Source organism: Pelophylax lessonae (genome assembly GCF_965119305.1).
Source record: "Pelophylax lessonae genome assembly, chromosome: 13".
Taxonomy (NCBI): domain Eukaryota; kingdom Metazoa; phylum Chordata; class Amphibia; order Anura; family Ranidae; genus Pelophylax; species Pelophylax lessonae.
Window position 1 is genome coordinate 179,535,299 of NC_138780.1, and position 22,379 is coordinate 179,557,677.

Genomic DNA, 22,379 nt, shown 5'->3' on the forward strand with positions numbered 1-22,379 from the left:
GGGCATGCGCGAAGAACGCTGCATATTCCTATTGGCTCTGCGGAGAGGGCCAAACTTCCAAAAACAGGTACCCGTTCCCCCCTCCCACCTGAAAGGTGCCAAATGTGGCAACGGAGGGGGGGAGGAAGCAAAAGAGCAGAAGTTACACTTTTGGGTGGAACTCCGCTTTAAGTTTAGGCAGGTATAAACTACATTACTGCCGCTCTGTAATTGGTAATACAGTACGTCATTACATGTATATGTTTTAATGCAAGCAGTGTACGTGTCTCAGTTTGACCAGGTGTCAGCCTCTTGCTGCCCCTGTGTAGCAGAGCTCAGACTGAGGGAGAAAGAAGCAGAACAAGAAACCAGTTTATGTGAAGACAAGAGCTATGCTGATAGGAGGAGAGTAGAGTGACAGGGATGAATTCATCACTGTTCTGCTTCTCACAAGCTAGGGTAGGTCCAGGAAGACCTGGGATCGGAGGAAATGACACCAACCGTCACAATGAGGACATCTGGTGGCATAAGAAAAGTAGGAGAAAAATCTGGGTTGAAGGTTGTTATTGCAGCAAATGCTGATTTGGTCATTTTATCTTTTAATGGGTTATTTATTTTTTACTTTTGTTATTTTTGGCTGAGGTTCTGCATAAGGACCGGTTCACACTAGATGCGGTGCGAATTTACAGTGCATTCGCTGCATATTCGCACCGCATGAAAATCGCAACCTGTTCATGCGAACTGATCGCGGAGTGTATGTTAAGTTAACGACACCCCACAATCAGTTTGCAAAATGCAGCGCGATTTGGGGAATCGTATCGCATGAGTGCGAACACCCATGCGATCCGATTTCGGTGCGGACAAAAAAAGGGTCCTGCGCGAGTTTGGTTCCGAATGCGATGCGAATTCAGCCATACAGTTTGTATGGCTGAATTTGTATTGCACAGACATCGCATATGATCTAATAAAAATACAAAATATTGCGCTAGAACAAAGCAAATAGTAAACAAACATAAAAATGATATATAAGAGTCCAATAAATGGATTTTGAGCTGCTAGCACTACACCCTATTGGTAAGGGACAGTATAAAATGTTCATATAAAAAAGCAGCGCTCAAAGTATAATGCTCCAGAAGTGTTCCTCCCGTGAGATATAACAGACACTGTGGAAGAGTTTTAGTAGGTCCACCACCAAGAGAAGCCACACATATAGCCTCTTACCAGATGTATATGGTTAACAAAGCCTTCAAACTAGCATGTTTCCATCGTCTGGTCAGTGGATCCAATATTTGTATACCACATCAGCCCAAAGCCTCACAATATGTTCCAAGAAAAGTGAAAGAACAATCATTGCGCAGACATCCTTTAAAACGTTTATTATAACACCAGAAAAGCTGCAAACAAGGTACTCACATTTTCTCTAACAGATTGAGCATACAAACATTGCAGGGATGTGATGTGGACTTGTTTCCAACCAAGAAAATGGCTGACCTCCAATGGTACTCAGCACCAGCGTCATGTGGCTCAGCTGCTCTTGACGCGTTTCGTCAATTGATGTCAGATATGACGAAACGCATCGGGAGGAGCCGAGCCACGCAACGCTGGTGCTGAGTACCATTGGAGGTCAGCCATTTTCTTGGTTGGAAACAAGTCCACATCACATCCCTGCCATGTTTGTATGCTCAATCTGTTAGAGAAAATGTTAGTACCTTGTTTGCAGCTTTTCTGGTGTTATAATAAACGTTTTAAAGGATGTCTGCGCAATGATTGTTCTTTCACTTTTCTTGGAACATACTGTGAGGCTTTGGGCTGATGTCGTGTACAAATATTGGATCCACTGACCAGACGATTGAAACATGCTTGTTCGAAGGCTTTGTTACCCATATACATCTGGTAAGAGGCTATATGTGTGGCTTCTCTTGGTGGTGGACCTACAAAACTCTTCCACAGTGTCTGTTATATCTCATGGGAGGAACACTTCTGGAGCATTATACTTTGAGCGCTGCTTTTTTATATGAACATCGCATGTGATCTGCACAGCAATGCGGTGCCAATCACGTGTGATGTCTGGAATTGCACTAGTGTGAACCCGTCCTTAATAAGTTGTATAAATACCTGCATGGTTATGTTGTTTTTATCTACCTAGTGTTAAGTGTTAAAGTAGAATTGTGGGCAGGCTATTCATATTCATATATTTACATATTTTAACAAGTCATAAATACGTTTTAAATAAAGTCCCGGTTGATCTCAGTAGCTTCAGGCAATGTGGAATAATTCATCCTCAAACTATACAAAAACCACTTTCAGTTTATCCCAGTAGCTTGTTTTTCTGTCTCCTTCTGTAGCCGCAGAGTCTTAATAGCCTGCTGGGTTTATTATCTCTGTTATGGTGTGCAGAGATAGGTGGCACCAGGAGAATCTCTCTACATCTCTTTTCCCCCTCCATAGACACAAAACACATTTCCACGTCTGCAGCCACCTTGGGACACATAATAATCTAAAGAAACTCTACAAACACCCTGTACACTGTGCTGTACTTGTCCTATATACCAAGCATTGTACATGTACCCCCTATGCTGTGCTGTACTTGTCCTATATACCAAACATTGTACATGTACCCCCTATACTGTGCTGTACTTGTCCTATATACCAAACATTGTACATGTACCCCGTATGCTGTGCTGTACTTGTCCTATATACCAAACATTGTACATGTACCCCGTATGCTGTGCTGTACTTGTCCTACATACCAAACATTGTACATGTACCCTGTGTGCTGTGCTGTACTTGTCCTGTATACCAAGCATTGTACATGTACCCCCTATGCTGTGCTGTACTTGTCCTATATACCAAACATTGTACATGTACCCCCTATACTGTGCTGTACTTGTCCTATATACCAAACATTGTACATGTACCCCGTATGCTGTGCTGTACTTGTCCTATATACCAAACATTGTACATGTACCCCGTATGCTGTGCTGTACTTGTCCTATATACCAAACATTGTACATGTACCCCCTATACTGTGCTGTACTTGTCCTATATACCAAACATTGTACATGTACCCCGTATGCTGTGCTGTACTTGTCCTATATACCAAACATTGTACATGTACCCCGTATGCTGTGCTGTACTTGTCCTACATACCAAACATTGTACATGTACCCTGTGTGCTGTGCTGTACTTGTCCTGTATACCAAGCATTGTACATGTACCCCGTATGCTGTGCTGTACTTGTCCTACATACCAAACATTGTACATGTACCCTGTGTGCTGTGCTGTACTTGTCCTGTATACCAAGCATTGTACATGTACCCTGTGTGCTGTGCTTTACTTGTCCTATATACCAAGCAATGTACATGTACCCCGTATACTGTGCTTGTCCTATATACCAAACATTGTACATGTACCCCGTATGCTGTGCTGAACTTGTCCTATATACCAAGCATTGTACATGTACCCCGTATGCTGTGCTGTACTTGTCCTATTTTCCAAACATTGTACATGTACTCCCTATGCTGTGCTGTACTTGTCCTATATACCAAACATTGTACATGTACCCCGTATACTGTGCTTGTCCTATATACCAAGCATTGTACATGTACCCCGTATGCTGTGCTGTACTTGTCCTATATACCAAGCATTGTACATGTACCCCTATGCTGTGCTGTACTTATCTTATATACAAATCACCGTGCTAGTACCCTGTACACTGTGCTGTACTTGTAAACTGTACTGTTTTAGTTCTGAATACTGTACACCTTGTCTGTATACCCAGCTTTGTACCAATATCTCAACACTGTGTTATAATGCTGATCATTGCGTTGTACTCGCATACTCAGTGCTTTACTAATATACTCGGCAGTCGGCACTAATATCCCGTACATAATGTACCAATGAACTTTACTTACACTCTGTACAGTACACTGATGTCTATGAACTGCTCTGTACAAACACTCTGTACACTGCACTGTACACAGAAAAGTTATATACCATCTGTATACTTTATTGTACTTGCAGACTCTGTACTACCATGCACTGCTTTGTATACACACACACTGCCCTCATACTGTGTACATTATACACTGTGCTGGACTTACATCCAGTGCACTGCAATGTATATTCATGTCTTGCACAGCAATGTATTATATACACACTGTACTCATATTGTGTACACTACACTCACACTGTACATACTGCACTATACACACACTGTATATACAGTGTATATACTTCACAATATACACACTGCACTGACTGTTTACACTGCACTATATACACTACACCACACTATACACTGTACTCACACTGTATACACTGCACTATATATACACTGCACTTATTCTGTATACATTTCACTCACCTTGTATACAATGCACTATATGCACACTGTACTCACCTTGTATACATGGCACTGTACATACACTGTATACGCTGCACTGTACTTACACTGCACTGTATACACACTGTACTCACACTATATACACTGCACTGTATACACACACTGTACTCACACTGTACTCACACTATATACACTGCACTGTATACACACACTGTACTCACACTGTACTCAACTTGTATACATGGCACTGTGTACACTCTGTACTTACACTGCACTGTACTTACACTGTATATACTACACTGTACTCACACTGTATACACTGCACTGTACTCACACTGTAATCACCTTGTATAGATGGCACTGTACATGCACTGTATACGCTGCACTGTACTTACAATGCACTGTGTACACTCTGTAATCACATTATATACACTGCACGGTACTTGTACCCTTTGCCCTAGTCTGTTTTGGGTACACAGGTAACCTGTCTGTCCTACCTCTGCAGTTTATTTGGGTGTGAATTGTAGAAAGTAAATACTAAAAGTTAGAGAATGTGCAGAGACTGAATCTTGTCCTGTCCTTGGCCCCCCCAATGCTCAGCATCTGTAGAGTGTCAGCTCTTCTGCCTAACCTCTCCATGTCCCACTGACCTTGGCCAGGAAAGGAGCTTTCCGTCTGTCTGCAGTGCTGGTCCCGGCTCATCCTGAGGTGGCTTCATCTGTAATATCTCATTCAGCATCCATTCTCCTCCCCCTATACCACATACCTGCCCTCCCCTCCTCTTCACCCCTCCTCTCTATCCTGTACTGGATACCCGTCCTCCTCTCCATCCCTCCTCTCCATCCTGTACCAGACACCTGCATCCTCTACTGTATACCTGCCTCCTCTCCTCTCCTCTCCTCTCCTCTCCTCTCCCTCCTGTACCAGACACCCACCCTCCCCTACTCCTCATCCCTGCTCTCCATCCCTCCTCTCCATCCTGTACCAGACACCTGCCTCCTGTCCTCTGCATCCTCTACTGTATACCTGCCTCCTCTCCTCTCCCTCCTCTACCAGACACCCTCCCTCCCCTACTCCTCATCCCTGCTCTCCAGCCTGCACTGTACCTGGCCTCCACATCCTTCGTCTCCTTCCTGTGTTAGATATTTCCCTCCTCTCCTCTGCATCCCTCCTCTCCATCGTATGCCAGATGCCTACTCTCCTCTACTCCTCATCACTCTTCACCCTCCTGTACCGGATACCTGCCTCTCCTCTCCTTCTCTTCGCTGCTACTCTCTATCCTGTACCAGACACCCATCCTTCCCCTCTCCTCATCACTCTCCTCCATCCTGTACCAGACACCCACCCTTCCCTACTCCTCATCACTCTCCTTCACCCTGTACCGGATACCTGCCTCTCCTTCTCTTCACTGCTACTCTCTATCCTGTACCAGACACCCACCCATCCCTACTCCTCATCACTCTCCTCCATCCTGTACCAGACACCTTCCCTTCCCTACTCCTCATCACTCTCCTCCATCCTATACCAGACACCCACCCTTCCCTACTCCTCATCACTCTCCTTCAACCTGTACTGAATACCTGCCTCTCCTTCTCTTCACCTCTACTCTCTATCCTGTACCAGACATCTGCCCTTCCCTTTTCCTCATCACTCTCCTCCATTCTGTACCAGACACCTTCCCTTCTGTACTCCTCATCACTCTCCTTCATCCTGTACCAGACACCCACCCTTCCCTACTCCTCATCACTCTCCTTCATCCTGTACCAGATACCTTCCCTTCTCCTCATTACTCTCCTCCATCCTGTACCGGATACCTGCCTCTCCTTCTCTTCACCTCTACTCTCTATCCTGTACCAGACACCCGCCCTTCCCTACTCCTCATCACTCTCCTCCATCCTGTACCAGACACCTTTCCTTCCCTACTCCTCATCACTCTCCTCCATCCTGTACCAGACACCCACCCTTCCCTACTCCTCATCACTCTCCTCCATCCTGTACCAGACACCTTCCCTTCTGTACTCCTCATCACTCTCCTTCATCCAGTACCAGACACCCACCCTTCCCTACTCCTCATCACTCTCCTTCACCCTGTACCGGATACCTGCCTCTCCTTCTCTTCACTGCTACTCTCTATCCTGTACCAGACACCCACCCATCCCTACTCCTCATCACTCTCCTCCATCCTGTACCAGACACCTTCCCTTCCCTACTCCTCATCACTCTCCTCCATCCTATACCAGACACCCACCCTTCCCTACTCCTCATCACTCTCCTTCAACCTGTACTGAATACCTGCCTCTCCTTCTCTTCACCTCTACTCTCTATCCTGTACCAGACATCTGCCCTTCCCTTTTCCTCATCACTCTCCTCCATTCTGTACCAGACACCTTCCCTTCTGTACTCCTCATCACTCTCCTTCATCCTGTACCAGACACCCACCCTTCCCTACTCCTCATCACTCTCCTTCATCCTGTACCAGATACCTTCCCTTCTCCTCATTACTCTCCTCCATCCTGTACCGGATACCTGCCTCTCCTTCTCTTCACCTCTACTCTCTATCCTGTACCAGACACCCGCCCTTCCCTACTCCTCATCACTCTCCTCCATCCTGTACCAGACACCTTTCCTTCCCTACTCCTCATCACTCTCCTCCATCCTGTACCAGACACCCACCCTTCCCTACTCCTCATCACTCTCCTCCATCCTGTACCAGACACCTTCCCTTCTGTACTCCTCATCACTCTCCTTCATCCAGTACCAGACACCCACCCTTCCCTACTCCTCATCACTCTCCTTCATCCAGTACCAGACACCCACCCTTCCCTACTCCTCATCACTCTCCTCCATCCTGTACCAGACACCTTCCCTTCCCTACTCCTCATCACTCTCCTTCATCCTGTACCAGATACCTTCCCTTCTCCTCATTACTCTCCTCCATCCTGTACCGGATACCTGCCTCTCCTTCTCTTCACCTCTACTCTCTATCCTGTACCAGACACCCACCCTTCCCTACTCCTCATCACTCTCCTCCATCCTGTACCAGACACCTTTCCTTCCCTACTCCTCATCACTCTCCTCCATCCTGTACCAGACACCTTTCCTTCCCTACTCCTCATCACTCTCCTCCATCCTGTACCAGACACCCACCCTTCCCTACTCCTCATCACTCTCCTTCACCCTGTATCGGATACCTGCATCTCCTTCTCTTCACCTCTACTCTATCCTGTACCAGACACCCGCCCTTCCCTATTCCTCATCACTCTCCTCGATCCTGTACCAGACACCCATCCTTCCCTACTCCTCATCACTCTCCTTCATCCTGTACCGGATACCTGCCACTCCTTCTCTTCACCTATACTCTCTATCCTGTACCAGACACCTTTCCTTCCCTACTCCTCATCGCTCTCCTTCACCCTGTACTGGATATCTGCCACTCCTTCTCTTCACCTCTACTCTCTATTCTGTACCAGACATCCACCCTTCCCTACTCCTCATCGCTCTCCTTCACCCTGTACTGGATACCTGCCACTCCTTCTCTTCACCTCTACTCTCTATTCTGTACCAGACATCCACCCTTCCCTACTCCTCATCACTCTCCTCCATCCTGTACCAGATACCTTCCCTTCTCTACTCCTCATTACTCTCCTCCATCCTGTACCAGATACCTGGCTCTTCTTCTCTTCACCTCTACTCTCTATCTTGTACCAGACACCCGCACTTCCCTACTCCTCATCACTCTCCTTCACCCTGTACCAGACACCTGCCCTTCCCTACTCCTCATCACTCTCCTCCATCCTGTACCAGACACCCATCCTTCCCTACTCCTCATCACTCTCCTCCATCCTGTACCAGACACCTTCCCTTCTCTTCTCCTCATCACTCTCCTCCATCCTGTACCAGACACCCATCCTTCCCTACTCCTCATCACTCTCCTCCATCCTGTACCGGATACCTGGCTCTTCTTCTCTTCACCTCTACTCTCTATCCTGTACCAGACACCCGCCCTTCCCTACTCCTCATCACTCTCCTCCATCCTGTACCAGACACCTTTCCTTCCCTACTCCTCATCACTCTCCTCCATCCTGTACCAGACACCCGCCCTTCTCTACTCCTCATCACTCTCCTCCATCCTGTACCAGACACCCATCCTTCCCTACTCCTCATCACTCTCCTCCATCCTGTACCGGATACCTGGCTCTTCTTCTCTTCACCTCTACTCTCTATCTTGTACCAGACACCCGCACTTCCCTACTCCTCATCACTCTCCTCCATCCTGTACCAGACACCCGCCCTTCTCTACTCCTCATCACTCTCCTCCATCCTGTACCAGACACCCATCCTTCCCTACTCCTCATCACTCTCCTCCATCCTGTACCGGATACCTGGCTCTTCTTCTCTTCACCTCTACTCTCTATCTTGTACCAGACACCCGCACTTCCCTACTCCTCATCACTCTCCTCCATCCTGTACCAGACACCCGCCCTTCTCTACTCCTCATCACTCTCCTCCATCCTTTACCAGACATCTGCCCTTCCCTACTCCTCATCACTATCCTCCGTCCTGTACCAGACACCCACCCTTCCCTACTCCTCATCACTCTCCTTCACCCTGTACCGGATACCTGCCTCTCCTTCTCTTCACCTCTACTCTCTATCCTGTACCAGACATCCGCCCTTCCCTACTCCTCATCACTCTCCTCCATCCTGTACCGGATACCTTCCCTTCCCTACTCCTCATCACTCTCCTCCATCCTGTACCAGACATCCGCCCTTCCCTACTCCTCATCACTCTCCTCCATCCTGTACCGGATACCTTCCCTTCCCTACTCCTCATCACTCTCCTCCATCCTGTACCAGACACCCAACCTTCCCTACTCCTCATCACTCTCCTTCACCCTGTACCGGATACCTGCCTCTCCTTCTCTTCACCTCTACTCTCTATCCTGTACCAGACATCTGCCTTTCCCTTGCTTCCTTTCTTCTGCATCCCTTTTCTCCATCTTGTACCAGTTATCCACCTACCCCTACTCCCCATCCCTCCCCTCTATCCTGTACTGGATACCTGCCTCCACATCCCTTATCCCTGTCCTGGGTCCGATACCTGCTCTCCTTTATTCCTCATCACTCCCCTCAATTCTGTGCCAGATACTTTACCTGCCATCCTCTCCTCTGCATCCTCCTGCTCTACAGTGTACTGGAAACCTGGCCTGCTCTACTCCTCATTGCTCCTCTTCATCCTGTACTGTATACCTGCTGTCTCCTGTTCCTCATCCCTCCTCTCTATCCTGTACCAGATATCTGCTCTCTCCCTTAACCTGTACCAGAGATCTGCCCTCTTCTCTCCATCCTGTACTGGATACTTACCCTTCTGTCTTCCACATCCCTGCTCTCTGTTCTGTATACATTCCTCTTCTCCTCTGCAACCCTCCTCCTCGTTCTGAACCAGATAACTGCTCTCCCCTACTCCTCATCCATCCTTTTCATCCTGTACTGGATACTCCCCCCCCCCCCCCACCTAACTCTTAATTTCTCCTCTTTTTTTACCAGATACCTGCCCTCTCCTTTCTGCATCCTGCACTGGGTTCCTGCCCCTCATCTGCATCCCTCCTCTTCATCCTATACTAGATATCTGGCCTCCACATCTTTCTTCTCTGTCCTGTCCCGGTTAACTACTCTCCTCTACTCCTGATCTCTCCTCTCCAGATTATATCAGATACTTACCCTTCCCTACTCATCATCCACCTTGTACCAAATACAAGACCTCCCCTACTTCTCATTCTTCCTCTTTCTTGTAGTGGATTCCGGTCCTCCTGGCCTTTAATCCTTCCTCTCTATCCTGTAACCAGATGTACCCACCCTCCCCTACTCCTCAGTCCTCCTCTCCATCATGTACCGGATACCTGGCCTCCATATCACTCCTCTCTGTATTGTACCAGATATATGCCTCCTCTCCATCCTGTACTGGATACCTCGCCGCCATATCACTCCTCTCTGTATTGTATCAGATTCATGCCTCCTCTCCATCCTGTACTTGGATACCTGGACTCCATGTCACTCCTCTCTGTATTGTACCAGATTTATGCCTCCTCTCCATCCTGTACTTGGATACCTCGCCGCCATATCACTCCTCTCTTAACCACCCTTTCCTGCTCGTGCGTCCCTACTCTCTATCCTATACTGAACACTTGATCTCCCCTACTTCTTATCCTGATTTACTCCTCATCCCTCCTCTTCACCCAGTACCAAATACCCGCCCACCCCTACACCTCATTTCTTCTCTCTGTCCTGTGCAAAATATCTGCCCTCCTCTTCCCTACATATATAATGGATAACCTTCCTCCACTTCTTATCCTGCATTGGATACCTGCCCTCTACTCTTCTTTTCCCCTCCTCTCTAACCCATTACAGAAAACCACCCTCTCATACGCTTCATCCCTCATTTCATTCTGTATCAGATACCTGCCTCCTCTCCTCTGCATCCCTCCTCCCAGGCCTGTACCCAATAGCTACTATACTGGCCTGTTCATCCTTCTTCTCCATCCTGTACCGGATACCTGCTCTACCCTTCTCCTCATAACTCCTCACCACTTAGTACCACTTAGTACCAGATACCTGCCTCCTCTCCTCTGCACCCCTCCTCTTAATCCTGTTCCACATAACCTCGCTTTTCCCCTCTGCATCCCTTCACTCTGTACCAGATACCCATCCTCCCGTACTCATCATTCCTCTTCAGCACCCTCAAACTGGACATCTGCCCTCCTATTTCTACGTTCCTTCTCTCCATCCAGTACCAGATATCTGCCTCCTCTCCTCTGCACCCCTCCTCTTAATCCTGTTCCACATACCCTCGCTTTTCCCCTCTGCATCCCTTCACTCTGTACCAAATACCCATTCTCCCGTACTCATCATTCCTCTTCACCACCCTGAACTAGACACCTGCCTTCTTATTTCTGCATTTCGTCTCTCCATCCAGTACCAGATACCTGCTGTCTCTCTTCTGTACCCCTCCTCCTATTCTTGTACTAGTTACCCTCGCTTTCCCCATTTGCATCCCTCCACCCTGTACCAGATACCCATCCTCCTGGACTCCTCATTCCTCTTCACCACCCTGAACTAGACACCTGCCCTCTTATTTCTGCGTTCCTTCTCTCCATCCAGTACCAGATAACTGCCACCTTTCCTCTGCACCCCTCTTCCTACTTTTCTACCAGATAGCCTCTCTTTCCCCCTCTGCATCCCTCCACCCTGTACCAGATACCCATCCTTCTGTACTCCTCATTCCTCTTCACCACCCAACACTAGACACCTACTTCCTTACTTTTGCATTCCTCCTCTCCATCCAGTAACAGATACCTGCCTCCTCTCCTCCCCTCATCTTAATCCTGTACTAATTGCTTGCCTTTTCCTTCTTCTGCATCCCTTCACTCTGTACCTTATACTCGTCCTCCCCTACTCCTCATCCCTCCCATTAATCCTGCACTAGACACTTGCCTCCTTTCTTCTGCATCCCTCTTCCTCATCCTGTGCTAGATACCTGCCCTTCCCTACTCCTTATCCAGTGCTTTAAGTGGACCAGGTAGGCACTGGTACTCAGTACCGCCACCTCCAAATATGGCTCTTGAGCATACCGCCACCTCTCCGTGCGCCTTAGCGTACCAGTACACTCATTTTGGACATCTACGCACTCAATAGCCCCCCCCCCCCCAAGAATATTTCCCACTCCAGAGCCAGACCAGTCACCACCAGTGAGTCCCCCTGCTCCGGAGTCCCAGCCCAGGCCGGGGGGGGGGGGGGGTGCTCTGTGGGGACCCTGATGTGGGGTGGGACAACATTTATAGGCTATAATAGAGTACCGGCACCTCTTTTGGGCCACTTAAAGCACTGTCCTTATCCATTTTCTCTCCATCATATCAGACACTTTGCCCTCCCCTACTCATCACTTCTCCTCTCCATCCTCTACCAGATCCCCGCCGTTCCCTCTTCTGCATCACTCATCTCTATCATGTAGCAGATAGCTGCTCCACCTCTTCATCCCCGCTCTCATTTCTGCCCCTGACATTTGTCCTCCTTGTCTCCTCACCCCTCTTTTCCACCCTGTACTGAATAACTACCCTTTTCTTCCTTCTCTTCCCTCCTCTCCATCCTGTACCAGATACCTTAAATCCCTCTTCTGCATCCTGTGCCAGATACCTCCTCCCTGTCCTCTGCATCCCTCCTCTTCATTCTGCACCAGATACCTCCCTCATCCTCTCCATCACTTACATCCAGGGACCTGGCCGGGCGCCACTGAGGATTAACCTTCACATCCCCTTCATGTCTGCACTGTATACAGCCCACTGTCTGTGTTATGTCTGTGTGATGTATGCATAGCGCTCTGCAGCGTAGATCGTTTTTTTGTCTTGCATGGAAGAATATATTACTGCAGGCTTAGGCCATATTTCAGACTGGCTTTTCAGCCATGTGTAGCTTATTTTCCATGTTCTATGGCTGTGATCCTTTTCCTTGTTTGTTGTGTATAAGTATGCGGAACAAGGCAGGCATTCCAAGAGATGCAAATAGGGTCACTTCCTTCCAGTGAAGGATGGTTTCGTCTCTCTGCTCTATTTTTATAGTTATTGCTGCTTAGGCGCACTTCTCCCTCCACGTGAGCAATGGGGTTCCATTATAGGCAGGGGAAAATTATTTATACCTGTCATCACCCCCTACATGGGGTCTGTGCAGTGACCTGGATGGGATCTCCTGACATAAAACCTACTTCCAAAGTCATAAAAGAAAAAGCAGAGGTCTCATGTACATGTATTTTGCATATACAGTGCCTTGAAAAAGAATTCATACTAGTGATCGACCGATCTCGGTTTTCCGTTGCCAATACCGATATTTTGGCCAATGCATATCTGTATTGGCCAATATTTTTGTACAATTAAAAACATATATATTTTTTTTTTTTTTTGACAGGTACTTCTGTGGAGGGATCTGGGGATCTAAAAGACCCCAAACCCCTCCTCTGTATTTAAAAGCATTCAAAACGCCAAGTTTGGCTGTTTTGAATGCTGTCATTTTTTTTAATCTGGCGCCAGACAGTACCGGGAAGTGATGTCACTCATGACATCACTTCTGGGTTTTTGCATAGAGACCCCATCAGAGCCGAATGCCGCTTTGAGCGGGTCTTCGCCAGCCGTGCAGGCTGGTCGCCCGGGTCTCCCGGTGGGACGGGAGACCCAGGCAGGCCGCAGAAGGCGGCGAAAGGGGGGGTGTCTCCTCCCGCTCCATGTAATGACAGCTGAGCGGCTTCTCAGCCGCATCAGTTGTCATTACAAGACAGCCGACCGTCGGCTATGGACGCCGGTACTGGGGGATGCCTCTAGCTGCAGACATCACTCCGGTGCAGATAGAAAAAAGATAACACTATACTAGTGTATCTCCCCATGCCGCGGAAAAGATTTTGTTAAATATAAGATAAAAATATAAAAATGTGTGTAATTAGTGAGATATAAATATAAAAATATATATTGTGTGGCAGCAGCTGTAGATTTAAAAGCTACCTTTTGAAAACGTCACAGGAAGTGACGAAACGCGTCAAGGTTGTGGAAAGCACGTCAGCACGCTACTCACCACGTGGAACGCAAACCGGAACACTCCGCTCGCCACTCTGCTAGGAGGTGTTTGTAAGCGGTTTCTTTGCCTGCAAACTTGGAGTTTGAGTCTTTCTTCGCTCCGATTTTTATGAATATTTGATGAATAAACTTTTAAAACGATAATACACTATCTGGAGCCTTTCTTTTAACCCCATATCCTGAGGATCGAGATCGAGTAAGGAGGAACCTAACCTGTATCCCACCAGGATCATCCACAAAGGGGATTCCCAATCCGGCCTGAACGGCCTCCAAGCGCTGTAGGTCCTAGTGCTATACAGCACATAGGACCCAACAATTCCGGTAAGTCATTTATATCTACCACAAGCCACAGGAAAAGAAGAATCCACGTCACGAAAGTCACAAACTTTTATTTATTGAGCACGAAGCACTTTACACCTGATCACCACTTGAAAAGACTTTATATATTGAATTTTACATTTATTTTATTCACATATATTGATCACCACTGGAAAAGACTTATTTATCTATTTATCAATTCCTTGGAACTTTTTATGAATTTTTATGTGTTTAATTGATTTGTATTTTCACTTATACTGTAAAGATAAGTTTTCAACATTGTTCACATACATTAAGTTAATTGTTTTTCTGCGGCAAGCGCTGTATATAGCCTAGGCTATTCTTCTATCAATCCGGTGCAAGCTTTTTCCCAAAATATCAGCAATATCGGTAACCTCCGGGGCTGATTCCGATATATCGGGAAAATGCATATCGGCCCTCGATATATCGGCTTTGCCGATAATCGCTCGATCCCTCGATCCCTAATTCATACCCCTTGAAATTTTTCCACATTTTTTCAGCCAGACAACCAAAAACGAAAATGTATTTTATTGGGATTTTTTTGTGATAGACCAACACAAATAAATATCTGAAAAGTGTGGCGTGCATTTGTATTCAGCCCCCTTTACCCCTTCACTCTGATACCACTAACTATATATAATATTTTCCCCAATAAAGTTACAAACGGAGACACAATGCACATTATATAATCTTTTTACAAAACGGATTACATGTTTTTGCAAGGATTTTATCTAGGGCTTATTTTTGGGGTAGGGCTTATATTGCAGCCATCCCCAAAATACACGCTAGGTCTTATTTTCGGGGTAGGTCTTATTTTTGGGGAAACAGGGTACACATACTAGGGCCAATTAACCTACCAAAATATCTTTGGGGTGTGGGAGGAAACCCACGCAGGCAGCAGAAGAACATACAAACTCCAGGCAGGTAGTGTCATGGTTGGGATTTGAATCAATGACCCCAGTGCTGCTGGGTGGAGGTGCTAACCACTGTGCGGAGGTTGAGGTGTTCAGTCGTTTAGTCGTGTCCAACTCTTCGTGACCTCATGGACCATAGCACGCCATGCTTTTCTGTCCCCCACTGCCTCCCGGAGCTTGCTTAACTTCATGTTCATTGTTTCGGTGATGCTATCTATCCATCTTGTTTTCTCTTGTCCTCTTCTCCTTTTTCTTTCCATGTCTCAGCATCAGGATCCTATCTAATGAGTCCTCTCTTCGCATTGGGTGGCCAAAGTATTTGGATGTGGAGTTATTCCTTCCTAAATATCTTCAAATATCACAATAAAGACTCTGAGGTTAGTTTCAGGGCCCAGTCACACCAGTAGTAGCTATCTGAGCTAAAGTGTGAAATTACACAGGTTCCAGTGAAAATGGTAGTTTGCCTGTCATACTTCTTTTCAGCTCACATCACTGCAGCGCGGTGGTGTGAATTGGCCCTATAGGAAACAATGCATTTTCCCTTGTCATGTGTTGGGGCTGGGCAAGGCTGTCCCGTGCAGTCATGCTGAACCTGGTGTTACTGGGCGCTCAGCTGATCTCCCTACAGCTGAGGGCTTGTTCACACCAAATGCATTGGGCTTATGCTGGCAGCAGTTTCCAGTTCAGCCCTAATGTACAGAATCGGCAAATAGCCTTGTTTCCAGTAATGCACGCAGTCATTTTTTTTAGCATAGGCATAGCGATTCAGCTGCAGTGAATAGAACTGTGTTGAAATGCCACTTGTGAAATTTCAATAAAGTTCTGTGAAATAAAAAAAAAAAAACAGTTCAGTGCATCGGCACTGTGTCTCCGAGCATTCAGTGTGGCTTGCGTGTACATACAAACCCTCAAAATCACCTACTTTGTGTTTACATTAGAGGCTGGCAAGCTGCCAACATTCTGTTCTCATCTAGAAAAACAATGCATGTGTTGATAATTTTGAAAATTAATTTCTCCACAATGCCTATAGATACAGAGGTGAATGATGACTTCTTTTAAAGTGCTTTACTGCTTCTTCGGACTATGTAAATGCTTTAGTGTGCAAGACATGGGCACAGGTCCACGTTAAAGTGAGCTTTCTATGAAAATCAAACATATAAAACAAATATTTATCAGAGTAGATAGCAGTAAGTGACTACACGTACATTTTTTTTCCAACCAAAGTATTTACGCATCCCTTAGGAGTCTCAAGGCCCCCAGTGCAACATTCTAAACTCACTCATCTGAGCACATACACCTCCAGCATCCCACAGTGCTGAATGGCCTCTGATGCCCACTGACATCCTAAATTACAGTAAAATCTTGGATTGAGAGTAACTTGGTTTGAGAGCATTTTGCAAGAGAAGCACATTTTTTTTATACATTTTGACTTGATAAACAAGCGATGACTTGATGTACAAGTAGCGTCATGTCACAACTGAGTATAAAAGAGAAGAGAGGCACCTCTAAGTGTAGCAATATGGTTACATTTAAGAAGATTCAACATTTAGCAATTCATATAGTTGATGTTTAAAATGGGCACATCTAAGTATGCATCCTCCTCACTGCAATCTATGTCATCCCTTCCACACTGCGCTCCACGAGTGCTTCAAGCCTCACTTTCAGATCGCTCTACTGCAGGGTAGTCTTCCTGGTCACGATTGCAGACTCACAGCGGTGAGAGCCGGTGGTGCAGAGGATGGCCTATGTGGACAGCTTTACTTAGATGTGCCCCTTTTAATCTTTAACCATGCGAGTTGCTAAATGTTGAACGTTTATTAAATGTAACCATATTGCTACACTTAGAGGCGCCTCGCTTCTCTTTTATACTCTGGAGCTCCTGCTGGATTTTGCTTCTAATCCCCTTGTGGAGGCGCCATTTGTGGATGGACATTTATGGTTGCACAACCTATCATATTGCTATAATCTTTTTATATGTACCTTAAACAGAAGAATTTATGAATAAATGGTTGTGGAACAAATCATTAGAGTTTTCATTATTTCTTATGGGGAAATTCGCTGTGATATACAAGTGCTTTGGATTACAAGCATGTTTCTGGAATGAATTATGCTCGAAATCCAAGTTTTTACTGTACATTCTAAAAGTCTAAATTTCCCGGTAGGACACAGATAGTAATAATAATCCTTCCATTTTTATATCCAAAACGAAAAAAAAATGGCTTGTAAAGGATCTTTTTTCTTAATAACGAAGATGTTCTACTTACCTGCTCTGTGCAATGGTTTTGCACAGAGCAGCACCAATTCTCTTCCTTCCGGTGCTGCTGGCTACTCCTGCCTTTGAGTACCCTCCCTAGCAAGCCACAAGGGGAGGGGGGGTACTCATGCAGGCCGACTCCTAAGTCACACTTTGCATGTTTATTGACACACACAATGTGGCTCGGCCCCGCTCCCTGGTCACTGGATTCGATTGATAGCAGCAGCCAATGGCTCCCGCTGCTCTCACTGAGTCCAGTGAGGAGCGGGAGAGAGAGCAGTGTCGCTGTTCTTGGGCACAGTGCTGGACTGAGATTGGGCTCACGTAAGTATTTAGGGGGGCAGATGGGGAGAAGATGCACCCACCCCCCCCCCCCAAAGGTTTTTATTTACTCTAATGCTGAGAATGAATTAAGGTAAAAAAAACTTTAGCCTTTACAACCACTTTTAGTTGGTATTAAAAGATTATATTATATAATGGATTTGGCTATGCAAACATAAGTGTCCAGTGTCAACAGGTGGATGCTTCTGGTTGCAGATCTATTATTTCGTGAAATGCTGGCTGGCTCATTATAGTGCTGGAGTTGAATGAAAATTCATTAGACACTTCCGCTGATCACCAATCTAACCCTTTATTCTTCACTCCATTACTAATGTCTGTGACCCTATGGGGGTTACTTACTGTAATGCACCATACAGCCTATCTACTTTCTTGAACAATTCATCCCCACACAGTTACTAACTGTTGTATGACTTGCCCTTCCCTTTAGATTGTAAGCTCTCAAGCAGAGTCCTCCTAATCCTTTTGCCTTAAACTGTATTGTAACTGTACTGTCTCCCTTTATTTTGTGCAAACTGTTGGCTCTATATAAAACCTGTATAATAAAAAAAATACAGCCAAGAGTACAATACATTGTGTATTCTGATATTGTCTAGCATGCCCCACAGCTGTAATGTGAAAATAATGGAGCTGACAGTTTGTTATTTCTTATATTTATATAGTGCTTATGTATTCCACAGACCTATACAGAGAACACTAAATAATTTACATCAGTGTCTGTTCCAAAGGAGCTTACACTCTAATGTCTACACCACAAACACCACTATTATTATTATTATTATACATTTATATACAGTATCTCACAAAAGTGAGTACACCCCTCACATTTTTGTAAATATTTTATGGCTCGTTTCCACTGAGCTTTCTGGTACGGTTCGGTACAGTACGCTATTTATGCCGTTTCCATTATGAATGGTACCCTAATTCCGAACCGTACCGTACCACTTTTGTGGTACCCTTTCGTTGGGGTACCAAGCACATTAGTACCGTACCAACAGGGTGGAGCTACACTCTGCAGAACTTGATTGGTTGACAGAGAATCGCCGATCACAGCTTTCTTGCTACACCACGCCTATCATGAAAGGGTACTATTGGCAGTGGAAACGCAAGGTGTACCGTTCCGAACCGTACCGTACTGAAACCAACCGTACCACTCAGTGGAAACGAGGCATAATTCTATCTTTTCATGTGACAACACTGAAGAAATTACACTTTGCTACAATGTAAAGTAGTGAGTGTATAGCTTGTATAACAGTGTATATTTGCTGTCTCCTCAAAATAACTCAACACACACCCATTAATGTCTAAACCGCTGGCAACAAAAATGAGAACACCCCCTCAGTTAAAAGGTCCAAATTTGCCCCAATTAGCCATTTTCCCTCCCCGGTGTCATGTGACTCGTTAGTGTTACAAGGCCTCAGGTGTGAATGGGGAGCTGGTGTGTTAAATTTGGTGTTATCGCTCTCACGCTCTCATACTAGTTAAATGGAAGTTCAACATGGAACCTCATGGCAAAGAACTCTCTGAGGATCTGAAAAAAAGAATTGTTGCTCTATATAAAGATGACCTAGGCTATAAGAAGATTGCCAAGATCCTGAAACTGAGCTGCAGCACAGTGGCAAAGACCATACAGCAGTTTAACAGGACAGGTTCCACTCAGAACTGGCATTGCAATGGTCGACCAAAGAAGTTGAGTGCATGTGCTCAGACTCATATTCAAAGATTGTCTTTGGGACATAGAGTGTATGAGTGCTGCTAGCATAGAGGTTGAAGGGGTGGGGGGTCAGCATATCAGTGCTCAGACCATACGCCACACACTGCATCAAATTGGTCTGCATGGCTGACATCCCAGAAGGAAGCCTCTTCTAACGATGATGCACAAGAAAGACTGCAAACAGTTTGCTGAAGACAAGCAGACTAAGGACATGGATTACTGGAACCATGTCCTGTGGTCTGATGAGACCAAGATAAACTTATTTGGTTCAGATGGTGTCAAGCGTGTGTGGCGGCAACAAGGTGAGGAGACCAAAGACAAGTGTGTCTTGCCTACAGTCAAGCATGGTGGTGGGAGTGTCATGGTCTGGGGCTGCATGAGTGCTGCCGGCACTGGGGAGCTACAGTTCATTGAGGGAATCATGAATGCCAACATGTACTGTGACATACTGAAGCAGAGCATGATCCCCTCCCTTCAGAGACTGGGCTGCAGGGCAGTATTCCATCATGATAACGACCCCAAACACACCTCCAAGATGACCACTGCCTTGCTAAAGAAGCTGAGGGTAAAGGTGATGGACTGGCCAAGCATGTCTCCAGACCTAAACCCTATTGAGCTTCTGTAGGGCATTCTCAAATGGAAGGTGGAGGAGCGCAAGGTTTCTAACATCCAGCAGCTCCATGATGTCATCATGGAGGAGTGGAAGAGGACTCCAGTGGCAACCTGTGAAGCTCTGGTGAACTCCATCCCCGAGAGGGTTAAGGCAGTGCTGGGAAATAATGGTGGCCACACAAAATATTGACACTTTGGGCCCATTTGGACATTGCGACTTAGGGGTGTACTCACTTTTTTTTTGCCAGCGGTTTAGACATTAATGGCTGTGTGTTGAGTTATTTTGAGGGGACAGCAAATTTACACTGTTAGGCCCCGTTCACATAGGGGCGATCCGACTTCGGGTGGCGACCTCCGAGGTCGCGGTGCGAGCAGCGCGCCGCGACCTCGGAGCGGCCGCCACGGACTTCATAACATTGAAGTCTATGGCGGTCGCCCCAAAGAAGCTCCGGACCCTTTTTCTAAGTCGGAGCGACTTGTGTCGCTCCTATTAGAACGGGTCCGCAGCTTCCCTATGGGAGGCGACCTGCGGCGACCTGTGAGGCGACCAGGTCGCCTCACAGGTCGCCTTAGTGTGAACGGGGGCTTATACAAGCTGTACACTCACTACTTTACATTGTAGCAAAGTGTCATTTCTTCAGTGTTGTTACATGAAAAGATAGAATAAAATATTTACAAAAATGTGAGGGGTGTACTCACTTTTGTGAGATACTGTAGCTCTGACATATACTGCAGTGCTGTACAGAGAACCCTGAGCCAATCACATCAGTCTGTGCTCCAGAGGAGCTTACACTCCAATGTCCACACCACAGTCACACACTATTATTATTATTATTATTATTATTAATATATATTCATTTTACTCAAACAAATATTGTGGTGCTGTACAGAGAACCTTGATCCAGTCACATCAGTCTGTGGACCAGAGAAGCTTACACTCTAAAATCTACACCACAGTCACACACTAATATTATTATTATACATTTATATAGCTCTGACATATACTGCAGTGCTGAACAGAGACCCTTGAGCCATTCACATCAGTCTGTGCTCCAAAGAAACTTACACTCCAATGTCCACACCACAGTCACACACTAATATTATTATTATTATTATTATTATTATTATACATTCATTTTTTTCAAACAAATATTGCAGTGCTGTACAGAGAACCTTGATCCAGTCACATCAGTCTGTGGACCAGAGGAGCTTACACTCTAAAATCCACACCACAGTCACAACACTAATATTATTATTATACATTTATGTAGCTCTGACATATACTGCAGTGCTGTACAGGGACCCTTGAGCCATTCACATCAGTTTCTGCACCAGAGGAGCTTACACTTTAATGCCCCACCACAGATCTGCACACTATTTTTATGATTATACATTTATAGAGCTCTGACATATACAGCAGTGCTGTACATAGAATCCTGAGCCAGTCACATCAGTCTCTGCACCAGAGGAGCTTACACTCTAATATCCCTACCACAATCACAGATTATTATGATATGTTTATATAAGTCTAACATATTCAGCACGCTGCACCACAGCCACACACACTTAGGGGCAATTTTTGATCAACCCATTAACCTACCCTTACGTTTTGGGACTATGTGAGGACACCCAGACATACACAGGGTAAGCATACAAACTCCATGCAGGTAGAGCTCTGGTGAAAAATATATGCAGGACCCCGAGACCAAGCGTTGCCAGTGTGCTGCTGGGCGCTCTTTGTTCTCTTTTTTATAGCATTATTTACTAAAGTATCCCAGCACACAATGAGAGATCTCTGTTTGCTCTGGGCTGTGCTCACAGCACTTGTATTAATCATTAACCCTTGTTGTGTCACACAGGATAAGACCATCACCCACTCACCATCACATTTTATGAAATATGTACCCAGCTCCACCCAGCATGCAGTAAAGGACCGGTTATGGTTGCACAATATCAGGAAAAGTGTTTGGAGCTGCACACGGGCTGAATGTCGGGTGCCAACAGCCGGTTCAAAAGAAATCGTCCAACATTCAGCCTGTGTGTTCTGCAGCCGGTCCGACTGAAGCTGGCCGATTGGCCAAAAAAGGTCTGCTGACCGGTTCCCGATCAACGCTCTCAGCCAATGGATGAAAGCGCTGATTGTAGTGTTCTGGTGGTGGGGACGTCCCCCTGTCAGAACACAATAGAGCAGCAGGGGAGATCGCTGTACTAACATTCAATCACTGAAATAACATTTCAGAAAATCAGTATCATTATCGGCTCTGGAAAAA

At 46.0% G+C, this 22,379-nt stretch overlaps 1 protein-coding gene across 2 annotated transcripts in view; it reads right to left on the minus strand.

Moving 5' to 3' along the window:
- ZDHHC22 (zDHHC palmitoyltransferase 22) overlaps positions 1-12,638 on the minus strand; it is a 36,294-nt gene extending 23,656 nt beyond the window's left edge. Inside the window, exon 1 of one of the 2 annotated variants that reach the window (XM_082242832.1) lies at positions 12,586-12,638. The gene's annotated coding sequence lies outside the window, so the exon portion shown is untranslated. Of the gene's footprint in view, positions 1-4,974; positions 5,120-12,585 lie in introns of those variants that run through there. The other variant, XM_082242831.1, reaches the window with a different exon arrangement.
- Positions 12,639-22,379: the final 9,741 nt, after the last annotated feature.